The sequence below is a fragment of the Rattus norvegicus genome, chromosome 17 (genome assembly GCF_036323735.1).
Source record: "Rattus norvegicus strain BN/NHsdMcwi chromosome 17, GRCr8, whole genome shotgun sequence".
NCBI classification, from domain to species: Eukaryota; Metazoa; Chordata; class Mammalia; order Rodentia; family Muridae; genus Rattus; species Rattus norvegicus.
This window is the reverse complement of record NC_086035.1, coordinates 7885526-7897848: the sequence shown is the minus strand read 5'-3', so window position 1 is coordinate 7897848 and position 12323 is coordinate 7885526. Positions and strand designations below refer to the sequence as shown.

Genomic DNA, 12323 nt, shown 5'->3' with positions numbered 1-12323 from the left:
CTGAGATTCTCTCCTATCATCATTTGACATGGCTGCTTCGTTGCATGCTTCCTCACAGCATTTATTTACTCTTTCAAACAGAAACAAGCCGTTGGAGTTTGGAACAACATAGAAACTGCCCCATTTATGCATCAAGTGAGGTGACCCCGGCTCAGGCCGTGGCAATAAAAGTGACGAGAGACTGTTTAATTGGGGCATACAGAATTGGTATTAGAGCATGGGATTGACGGGAAGAGGTTTAAAACAGTTCCAATTTATTTAAAAAAGAAAACAGGGCGATCAGTTTTGAAGACTTTAAAAAAAATAAACACAAAACTATTTAAAAAGCTTTCCCTTGCTGTCCAAATCCGGTACCCTAGTACAGATACCACACATATTTCTGGGAATGCTGACCCTTTGGAGGGAAAGAGAAGCCAGACAGCCAGATTAGGGCAGAGCTACCCTGTGGACAGAGCGTGCACCTCCACGCCTCCACTTGCTAAAGCTTGAGATGAGAAGATCCTGCTTCCAGATGTGGGGCAGTGTCCCGTGAACAGCTGGGACTGTGTCCTCAGAAATGGACACTCGTCCTCAGCTCCGGGTTCAGCACAGTCTCCACCTGCGGAGGATTTTCCCCCCTTTGGGCGGGATGTTATGGCTGCATCTAGTAAGCTGTGCAGTATCTGATGCCCAGCAAGAGGTCTCTATTACGATTTTAAAAACGGCCAAGTTGTGGATGGAGATACTTTGTAACGCTTTATACTGGCCAGAAAGTCCTCCCTCCAGCTCTGTAGAGCGAGGGTGACCGTTTTGCTAAAAGGCTTGCCGTGGACCGCAGAGGCCAGGCCTCGGCCGCTCCCGCCGCGCATGCGCCAGCCGCCCCCTCCGCCCGCCCCCCCCCCCCCCCATCATCCGGGTCCCCGGCGAGCGGGCGCCGAGCGCTTGTCCGGCAGCCGAGCTGCTAATAAAGTTGCGGCGCGTGCACAGCGCGGCGACGGCGTGAGGAGAGCGCGCCCGGGCGGCTGGGAGGTGAGTGAGGGGCCCCGGGGCGGGCGCTCCGGGCCGGGCGGAGGGACACGCGCGGCTGAAGCGGCCGGCGTGCGGGCGGAGGCCTAGCGGGTCCCCGCGCGGGACGGGACGGGGCGCCGCGCGAGGCCCGGGTGCTGAGGAGGCCCCGCGAGGCGGACGAGGCCGCTGCCACCTCGGCGCGCCACCGACGCCCCAGCCCACGGAGCCGCGCAGGCGGCCTAGGCCGAGTGCGCGCCCCGCCGCTTTGTGTCTGCGAGATAAGGATCGGCGCTTATCGGTGGGAATTACACTCCGGCCCGCGGCGACCCGCCCCTGCGCCCGCCGGTCCGACCCACCGCCGTTCTGGGGACGCCGCCGAGGCTCTGGCGCTGCGCTAAACTTAGTGTGAGGAGCCGAAGCAGCTTTTGTCTCTCGCCGGGTCCCTGTGGTTCACTTGGGCATGCGTGCCCAAGTTCATACTCCACTCCCTCCCCCTACCCTTTCTCCTCTGCGCTGGTGGCAGCGCTGAGCCGGGAGCCTGAGCTTTGAGAACTCCCCTGTGACGGCCGTCTTCGGTCAGAGCATGCTCACTGGCCCGGACTTTGAGTTTTGCAGAAAGAGCTGGCCGAGGATGGTCGAGGTATTTGGAGGTGTGCCAGCTATCCGGAGCGTGTGTCCGGACTCCGGGGGTGATGGCACCGGCGTAAGGAGTCCCCGGCCAACCTGGATGGCCGAGCGCTCTAGGCTAGATCTTTATCGCGATTGTAAAAGACGATGTTTCCTGAGCAGCTGGAGGTGGGGGGCGTAGCGTATTCCTGGCTGCTTTTGCAGTTTAAATGGGTGTGGTGCTAAGTATATCTTGTTTATCTTTCTGTGGAAAAAGTTTTCAAGTCTGGTGGAGTTTGTCACCTCATGCCGGTTGCCTAGCACTATCAAGTGGATCCCTACCTAGCAACAGAGAGTGGGTGATCGCGGGAGCTTGTTGGTTGCTTTTACAGAAGCTAAGAGGAAAGGGTGCATGCGATTTTTCTTTTCTTTCTGACAGAGTCTTGCTATGCAGACCTTGAATTTAGGCCAATCCTCCTGCCTCAGCTTCCAAGTGCTTGGGATTACAGGAGTGAACCATCACCAAGTATGGCTGTGTTTTTCTTTTTTTAAACAAAGAGCGCTGGGATTTTCTTAGTGTATGCGAGTTACCGTTAAAGTTGAAAACCCAGTAGGTTTTGAAACGCTTTTAGAGTAGTTCAGTGTTTCGGCTAGAGGCCAACCCATAATGCCTGCCGAATGTCAACAGTTCCTGTATGAGAACAGGACAGTCTCACACTCAGCTGCTCTGTCAGAGGTTATGGGCCAGATTTTGTAGGGAAGGAGTTAGTGGTCAGTAGTAACAAATCACATTATTCGGTTTACCCTTTTTGGTAGCATTTTTTTCCCCTCTAAAACGAACGGTGAAATTATAAAAGTCCAAAACAACTCAAAAGACACAGTTTATCAAAATCTAACCTATTGAAAGCTTGTATATATTATGCTTAGAGGAAAAATAATTTTGTAGTCAGGCATGATGGCCCACACCTTTAATTCCAGGCCCGTAGATATATGTGTGAATTCTAGGCTATCTGGGGGGGGGGCTACATAATGAGGCCTTGATCGAAAGACATTTCATTTTGTGTATGATTGATAGGTGGTGACTTCCGTGGCACCTCTTTTCTCTGCGCTTCCCCACTCAGTCTTTAGATAACTGCATTACCACTTCAGCTTCTGCTGTGTCTTTGTCGAAAATGCCATTCATTTTGTCACTTCCTGTAGGTCATAGATGAATCTTCTCAACTGACCCACCCACGCTTGCTTGTTTCCTTCTTTCCTTCCTTCCTTCTTTCCTTCCTTCCTTCCTTCCTTCCTTCCTTCCTTCCTTCCTTCCTTCCTTCCTTCCCAGACAGGAGCTCAGGTAGCCCAGGCTGGCCTCAGACTTGCTATGTAGTTCAGGATGCCCTCCTGAACTGCTACCTCTGCCTCCACAGGGATTACAAGCCTGTGCCATCACCTCTGGTTATCTGTTTTGGTTGGGTTGCTCTTTTAGCTGCTGGAACCTGTATACCCTACTGCACCAAACATTCTGACTTTTCTGTGTCCATATGATAGGATAGCACCATAGTGAAAAGAAGGAAGAGAGCAGGGAGCCTGGGAGGAGTGAGACCCTTGTGTACAGTCTAGCTGGAGCTGCTCAGCTGGTTCTTTGTGGTGGTCGCCACAGAACTGGGGAAATGATGTGTCCCCCCCCCCACCCCCCGCAAAGTTATCCATTGAGTGCAGTGTGAAACAGTGGCAGACTATGGCTAATGAGGTTTGAATCAGATTGTTGTGTGCTGTTGGTTATGTAACATGGTGAGAGTATTATGAAAAGTTGCAGTCTGTGGCGAGGTAGAGAGAGGCAAGTAAATTCTGCTGACCCTCCTTCTTGGGCTTTAATTTCTGGCTGAACCTGAAGGCACTTTAGGCTGCAACTATAATTATACCTGGGCAGTCTGTTTCCTGTTTGCATGATGGACTCAAACGTCGTGATTTCATGTGGTGATCTCTTGCCCTTCGTGTTAGAGGCAGATTGTTTTCCCTGGTGAAAACATTTGTAACTCAGGTGAACAAATGTCTTTCAATGTTTTGAAGATCAGGTAGTAAAATTACAATTTTTTCTTCTTAGTAACATTGAAATTTAACTTAACATTCTTTCCACATGCATATTCTTTGATGGTAGGTTTTAATCTACCAGGGACTTGTGCAGTGTGGATCATGACAGCTCTTGTTGATAACTCACCAGTGTTTGCTCTTTCCTGATGTACATGGTTTGGCAGTGAGAGCCACATCAGAGCCAATCTCAAGCCTTCATTCCTCTGCTTACTGTCTCTGTGTTACATTTATTTCTGTCCTATGTTCTTAACCTCCTAGTGCTCTGTAGGAGGGACATTGTATTTCTTCAGGTGTTGAAGGCACCTTACTTAGATCCTGTGGTGTGTCAGCATGCCTCCAAGGGGTCAGGTACTGGCCAAGTTTTCCCTTCTGTAATAGACAGTTTTAGCCTGAGGTTTGATTCTTATCTTCAGGAGGGGGCCTTCTGGAAAAGTTAAAGCTAGCAAAGTTGGATCTACGGAAGCTGTGGTGCACAGATTCAAGAGTCTTCCTCACTAAAACATGACGAAGGCTGGTTCTTCAAGCCCTGGAAGTTGACCTGTGCCTTTTTACACCTTGTTTTTCCACTTCTGAATATTAGCGATTGGAATTCTCAGGGCAGGGGCCATCCACTTATTACCACCACCGTACATCTTTTACCTCCAACCAAAGCGTGAATGCCATGTGTATGATTACTGAATGGAACATTTAGAAGTCTTTCAGAAGAATTGTTAAAAAACTAGATTGTTAGGATTCTCTAATTCCCCAATCTTTTATTTTTATTTATTTTATTTTTTTAAGATAAGGTCTCTCTGTATAGCTCTGGATGTCCAGGAACTCACTGTGTAGGCCAGGCTGGTCTCAAACTCACAAAGATCCACCTGCCTCTGCCTCCCTAGTGCTGGGACTAACAGCGTGTGCCACTGTCTAATTTCCAAACCTCACAGGTCACATATTTTAAACCTTTATTGTTTCACAACTTAGGATGATGTAATTACAGAGCATTAAGGTTCTTCAAAATTAATCAGCTAGTTTGGGTTCTTTATGTAGCTTTGATAAATGTGTGGATGTGCCCACACATGTATACAAACACCTTCTTTCTAGCCAAGTCGGAGGTTTTGGTTCAATTCTAACAGAGGTCATTCCAGTAGTTACTCTCTCTGCCTTTGTTTACTATGTCTTAATTTTGTTGGGATTATGTTTTGGGGGGAGGGGGGAAGGAGAATTTGTTATTAGGACAGTTCTCTTATGTGATCCTATAATTTTATTTCATTAGTTATTAATATTAATGTGCATCTTTGTAAATAGATTATGTTCTTGAATCTTTTGTGACTACAACCTTTGTCTGAATTGTAACTGATTTCTAGCTTGGTATTCCATAGACATTTGGAAAAAGGTTGATCTTTTGTGAGATTTCTGACTGTAGCTTTACCTTCTGATCTGCTGTGTGCTGTTTTGTTTAACTGAAACTAGTGAGAGCAGTGGCACCCACAGCCACCCAGGCCCCCTCAGAGCAGGTGCTTCAGGAGAGCCCACATTTGGCACGGTTAACTTAGCTCTCAGAAGATAAGTGCTTTCACAGAGGATTTTGTTCTTCCCAAAGTACTGGGGTCTGCCTTTTTTCCTAGATGGTGGGCTCATAACTTGAGGTTTGATCATCCTGGCATGTACTCCACGGAAGACAGGACAAGTAGAAATACTTAAGTCTGCTAACTTCCCTTATTTGCATCTTCCTATTCCCTGAGGTGAGAATCTTAACTTATCCTCTGTTTCCACTCTTTACAGTTGAATCCAAATTAAATGATGGCCAGAACAGAAAAGCTAGCTAGACTGGTGTGTGTTTGTGTTTCCTTGTGCTCTCAGGTGCACACAGGGTGCTGGAGAACAGCATTGCAGGACATTGGAATGGATGCTACAGACACAGCTGTCTGTGCTCCAGAGATTGTGTTGTGTTGAAAGGAGAGCTCTGTGAAGTAGACTGGCCAGCTCTGTGTCTGGCTGTGTGCCTGCAAGCCCGTACAAGCACAGTCTACTTCTGGTGGCAAGGCAGGGCATCTTAGACTCTGTGGGGGTGAGTGATACGTCTAGATCAGGCTCTGCTTAATTAGAGGACTGACAGAAGCTGATTAAGCTTAAAGAGTGGTTAAAAACTGGGAAACAGAAATCTGGATGTGGGGGATAAAAAGTTATAGACAACTGGACACAAAGAGAATGAACATGATTTTGCTTTGGGAAATGTCAGGACACTGTTTTCATCATTCAGAGGACTTTGAGAGCTTTACAGAACTTTGGGTGTCCTCTTTTAAATTTAATTTTTATGTGCTCGAGTATTTTACCTGCATGTGCATGCCCGGTTTCCAAGTTGTTCAGAAGAGAATGTTAGTCCTGGGAATTGAACCTTGTTCCTCTGCAAGAGCAGCAACTACTGAACCACCTCTCCAGCTCATCTTGATGGTTTTGAAATTGGGAGTCAGAATTGGGGAAAATAGTGAAGTTTTCTTTGTTCCTTTCTCTAGGAAGACAGTGTAAGTGCTCATGTGACTGTCACCTCTCTCCCTTACAGAGTTGTGTGAAGAGTTAGATCTGTGACTCTAGAGGAGCTGTGGGCACCTGCTCTGTTGGAGCTTTCCTGCCGACAGTCCTAGGTGCGGCCTGTGCATCTGTCCAGCCTATGTGTCTGTCCCGTGTGATTGTTGGTAACTGGCTACTGGTTTTTAGGACCAGAAGGGTAGGAGCTTTTTGACACTGCATCCTGAGTAGCCTAGAAAGTTAACTTGGTTGTATATCTGCAGCTAGCTTGCTTCAAGTAACTTGATTCCCAAACTTTTTGATTCCCAAACTTGCTGCCTAACCTGGGATTCCTGATTAAAATGTGGGAAGGTTTTGTTTTGTTGTTGAGATGGGTGTCCCTGTCTATGGAACTCAGTGTGTAGACCATGCTAGCTGACCGCAAGCTCACAAAGATCACCCTGTTTTCGCTTTCTGAGTGCAGGGATTAAAGGCATGCACCACTGTACCTGGCTATTGTTTTTTAAGTTTTATTTTTAATTCTCTCTCTCTCTCTCTCTTTCTCTCTCTCTCTCTCTGTGTGTGTGTGTGTGTGTGTGTACGTGTGTGTACATGATTATAGGTGCCTGTGGAGGAGGACAGAGACGTCTGCCATATCTTCAGGAGCTGGAGGAGTTTGTGACCCATCTGATTTGGGTGTCGGAATCCTGGGCAAGGGCACCTTCGAGTCATCTTTTTTAACCTCTGAGCTGTCATTCCCATCCTAAGATGCCTGTGAAGAATTTTGGAGAAAAAATGGTATTGTAATTTGCCTCTCATAAGAGAATTCATATATGTGCAAAATGTCTGTGTATTTAAGGATATAGAAAAGCTTGTTAAACTTCATTTGACATCTGAATGTATATGCTGGTGAGTGACTCTGAATGTGAAGAATACAGGAAAGTTATGTCCCACAGTGAGCCATCCCTTCACAGCTAACTCATTTACTTGGAGGAATGCAGGAAAGGGAAGTGCCTAGAAAACCTTGAAATAGACGTCAGGCCTTCCTCTGCATTGGAAGCATATGGTACACATGGGCACTGGGTAGGGTAAATTAGCCATGTACAGACACACATGCTTTCATTCACAATCCATTTGTACTCTGATGATGCACATTCTTTGGGGTGGGTGGAAGGCTAGCCTGACCGCACAGTTACCTGGCAAGACAACCAAAAGCAATTCAGCCTTACCTGGGCCTTTGGTAACATCTGTGTAAAACTGAGGTTGACGCTCACATGGCGTCAGAAATCCAGGAGAGAAGATGAAGCAGGAGAGGGCTGGGGGGATGAGGGGGATTCTGTCCCTCTCATCAGAGCGGGGGCTCAGGAGGAGCTCCCCATTCTCACCCCCCACTCCCCAGTACAGGCATGGAATCACTTATGGGCCTGAGAACCAGGCTGATGAAAGACTGGGTTTTGGGAATCAGCTCATGGGCCGTGTGCCTGTGAAGCTTGTCTTGTGTGTGCATTTAACACTTAGATGCTGTCTTTATGAGCATGTAGTTATGTTCATGGATCAGTTGTTGGTGAATAGACTTGATTGTGGAAAACCGAAGCAAACTGAGAGCACTTTAAAAATGTAGGAGGCAGGATTCTACCTCTGAGTCTGGCTAATCTGATGTTTTACCCTTGGTTCTGAGAGATTGATTCCTTTAAACTCCTAGCTGTAATTTTTCTTCAAAGGTTTGGCTTAGGTGCTGGTGAGTTGTGGGTCATTGTTTGCATTGATTTGCATGGGGTAATATTGTCAGAGTTTGCTTTGATTGAAAGCTTTGGGGGAAATTTGAGGAATGTTTTTGCTTGTCTTTGATTTTGGGTTGAAGCAGTAGGAAGAGTTTGAGCAGACAGTGGGGGAGATGCGATTTCTAGGGATTTAAAAGTCTGAGCATGGACCATGTGCTTTTTCTCTTGGGAAGAGTGTTGGAGAGTAGGTTCTGTGTTGGTCAAGGTAGGGAAGTGCTAGACTCTTGAGTTACTAACCTATGTTACTATGTTATGATAGTGAAGTCTTGAAAGCTTAGCAACATTTTATATACATTTAATGTGTGTACCATTAAAGTCCTCCTCTTTGTTTAGACCCCTTATCAGCCTTTCTAAGTCAGCTGGTGACAAACCCCAATCTTCCTCAGTCTTGCTCAGGGTGACACCTTGGAGTCATTATTGACTCCTGTTCTCACAGCCCGTATCTCTTCATCAGGAGTCCTGTTGTCTGCTTCTCACCACCGCAGCAGTAGCACCCTGCTGTCAGGCTCCTGCTCTGCTCACTTAGATGACTCCAGCCTAAGCCCAGTAGCCAGAGCAATCTTTGTATTGTGCGGTCTTGTTTTTGAGATGCCTCCTCAGCTCTCTGCTACAGCTCTCTTAGTCCTGACCTCTTGTTGCTCCCATGGCTGCTCTACTTCTCTTCCCTCTTTGACTGAGTCCTTGCTTTCTCCCCGTTCACTTTTATGCCCAGGCAGTGCTGAGCTCCTTGAGTGCACCTCCCCTGAGGAGCTTTGTTCTGCCTTAGGATGGCATCCGCTTGTTTCCTGAAACCGTTGGTTTATTTGCTACCTTCTCAGTGAGGCCCAGCCAAGTCATCTTATTCAGAATAACACCTCTTTCAACACTTGCCATCAACCCTTCTCGAACCCTCAACCCACCTTGTGATTTCCCCCCACTCGTAGCAGTTTTGGATTTTCTGATACAAGGTCTGATATGTAGCCCTGGCTGTCCTGGAGATCACTGTGTAGGTCTGAGCAACTTTGAATCTGTGGGTAATCCTGCTGGGGGACAAGCCTTCCAGCACTCTGCCAGCCGCTGCCTAAGCTTGTCACTAACTACATTTGCTGCTACCACCACTGCAGCCTAAGCCAGTGATGGCCAAAGCTGAAATCTGAGGTGAGAGATGTAATTTAGTGCTTGATGCTTGAGCAGAAAGTAGAAAACTCCATTTGTAAAATCAGAGAACAAGATAGTCCAGAAAGAAGCATGTGTTTGGGATCGGGGATATTGGTTCTGGAGTTTACTATCTGGAGATAGAGCCTCATCTGTGGTAAGGGCACACTGGGAAGTGCCTGGGAAGTGCCGTGTGTTTCTTGATACCTCAGGTATATCTCATAACTGCAAGATAGCACTCTTCACAGTTCATGTGTAGATTGGTGTCTCTTCTGAGAGGAGGCTGTGACCTCTGCACCAGTCACTATTATGACAGTGCCTTTGCAAACGACGTTTTCTCCTTTACCTGACGTCATAGTCTCATCTGTTGAGTGGTGATAGCTCATTGATAAGACACACAGTCAATGCTTAGATTGATCTCTGATACTTTCTGTTTTTCTATTTTCTCCTGAAATATTTTCCATTCTCTTCTGGTCAATTTTTAAATTAAAAATTTAAATTACAATTTTAATTTTTAAATTAGAAATTTATGTGTCTCCAAATGAATTAGATGAAATCATTTTGAAATAGGAATGTTTTCTTTTCTTTTTTTTTTTTTTTTTTTTCTTTTTTTCGGAGCTGGGGACCGAACCCAGGGCCTTGTGCTCGCTAGGCAAGCGCTCTACCGCTGAGCTAAATCCCCAACCCCAGGAATGTTTTCTAAAAAATGTAATTCTACTTAGTGAAGATTTTAGTATGGCTGAAGCATGTCTGTACTTAGGTTTCAAAAATTTGGATTTTTCCCTTCCTCTAAGAAATATATGTTAGTTTCATTAAATTATTTACTTACTTTTTGTGGTGCTTTGAATTGAGCCCAGTGCCTTGTTCTAATGTCCAGCTATGTCTCCAGCCCTGAAATGTTCTCTTTCTTTTCTTTTTATTTTAACTTTCTATTAGTTCTTTGTGAATTTTACATCATGCACCCGTACCCACTTATCTCTCCCTCCCCTTATATGCACCCTTGCAATCTCTCCCTCCAACAAAGAAGGAAAAAAATTGTCATTGTGGAAGCTGTATTGTGTAACAGTGGTCCCACAGCACACCCTTTTGTCTACACTTCTTTGCTTGTAAATGTTGGTTGCAATGACTTGGTTGGTCTGGTATGAGGCCTCTGGCTTCTGCTCCTCTGTTAATGCTGGAACCTCACCAGGATTCCTCTTAGATGTTCTTCTTTTGTCATGGAGACTCTGCAATTTTGGATATGTAGGACTAGCTCCTCCATGCACTCCAGTTCATCAGTCTTGAGGACAGCACCCATGTTATCAGGGCTAGGAGAGGTGCAAGGCCTGTTCTCCTGAGTACTGCAGCAGGTGAGGGGCAGCGGCAGCTCTCCTGCCTGCTGTTGGTGGCAAGGGCAAAAATCAAAAAACTCATCCTCTTAGACTGATGTAGGAACTAAGTATGAGTGAAGTCAGTGTGTACCTCATTAGCATGCTGCGGGTATATTGCTAAAGCAAGCTCTCTCCTGCCCAGCCCCGGCTCTCAGCAAACATAGAGAAATGACTGTGCACTGGATACACTGAGCACTGTGTTGATGCTGTTAGGTGAGAGCTTTGCTTCATGTAGTCAGCTACTACAGAACTTTTCACCCAAACGCAGCAGCTCAGAGCTCATCAGCAGTGGTGGCTCTTATATCAGCTTTGCTCCTTCCACAACAGCAGGTGTTGTTACAGGTCAGACTTGCTGGTGGCAAAGGCCAAGTCATTGTGCCCAGTAAGTTACAGGCAGTTGTGAGCCTCTAGATGTGCTGGGAACAAAACTGGGGTCTTCTACAAGAGCAGCAACTGCTTTTAACTGAGCCATCTTTCCAGCCCCGGCAACTACATTCTTAGAAAGAAGTAGTGAGATTCTTGAAATAGCTGTGTTCTTTTCAAAAAATTGAAAGCGTAACCTTTGTCAGTAACAAGATCCCCTTGGTTGCCAATAGAGCCATCCTCACTCCATGGCTTCTAACAGAAGCAACAGTGGCAGTCAGCCGTGGACAGAAGCTCTGCCACATTGTTGATCTCTCGGGGACAGTGGTGGTGGGGGCTCAGGAAAGTGTTCATTCACAGTAAAGGCACTGCTGAGGGATTGTTTGTTCTAAGAATTATAGTCCATACCTTCAGTGGTTCACCTTTTTACATTTATTTATTTGTATTTTATGTGCATTGGTATTTTATCTGTGAGGGTGTCAGGTCTCCTGGAACTAGAGTTACAGACAGTTGTGGGCTACCATATGAGTGTTTGGAATTGAACCCAGGTCCTCTGGGAGAGTGGCCAGTGTTCTTAGCCACTGAACCATCTCTCCCTCCCCCAGTTCTTGAATTTTGTTGTGAGAAGGAAATGCTCAATTTTAAATTATGAACATGCATTAATTGTTAAGATAAACAGTGAATGAGTGAATGTGAATGAGAACATTCAATTTTCCTTATACAATAGGTAACAGCATCCTTCCACAAGCATCAATAGCATTAACAGTAACTTACTTTTCAGAAATATGTGTAACATCTGTATCAGGACTCAGGTGTGCTGGCTTGTGCTTGTAATCTCAGCACTCGGGGCAGAGGCAAGGGAATCCAGACTTCAGGGTTAGGCTGGGCTACAGAGTAAGACCTGGAATCAAAAACATCCCAAATGTCTATATTTTATGTCTTTCTGTCATCTTTATGTGTGTTCATGTATATTTGTGTGTGTGTGTGTGTGTGTGTGTGTGTGTGAGAGAGAGAGAGAGAGAGAGAAAGAGAGAGAGAGAGGGGAGAGAGAGTCTGCCTATGTGTGTATGTATATATATTTCTCTCAAAGGTTTCTGTTAATCTTTTCATAGTCAAATTGCTCATGAATTCTTGGAAAGACTATGTTGTTTGCATATGACCATAAAAGTAGCAGACTCAAAAGCCTCAGTATTCATGGGCCGACCCCTGGGAGCAAGTCCACTGGGCCTGGTGCGTTACTTATGTGCGCCTTGAAGGCAAAGGAAACCTGGAGTCATGTTGATGCTTGCACTGCTGCTCTGCTGTGAATGACTGTGTCTTTATTTCTGATGGGGGGGGGCACTTAGGTCCCTTGTTGGCATGCAGAGGGTGAACTTGGAATAACCTAATTGACAGTAAGTAGGACATAGAGTATGTCATATGGTGAGGCATACTGATCTTACAGGTATCCATCTGTAACCTCATGTCGTTACCCAGGTTAAGATACAATTTCAAGCTCCACAGAAGGCTTTTGGGATTC

At 46.1% G+C, this 12323-nt stretch overlaps 1 protein-coding gene across 7 annotated transcripts in view; it reads left to right on the top strand.

Annotated features, from left to right (window-relative positions):
• The first annotated feature begins 865 nt into the window (after nt 1–865).
• Smad5 (SMAD family member 5) overlaps nt 866–12323 on the top strand; it is a 29344-nt gene continuing 17886 nt past the window's right edge. The window contains exons 1-4 of one of the 7 annotated variants that reach the window (XM_039096036.2): nt 899–1008; nt 5277–5393; nt 6212–6293; nt 6779–6954. The gene's annotated coding sequence lies outside the window, so the exon portion shown is untranslated. Of the gene's footprint in view, nt 1009–1036; nt 1393–5276; nt 5394–6211; nt 6294–6778; nt 6955–12323 lie in introns of those variants that run through there. The other 6 variants (XM_039096035.2, XM_006253586.5, XM_006253588.5 and 3 more) reach the window with 6 other exon arrangements.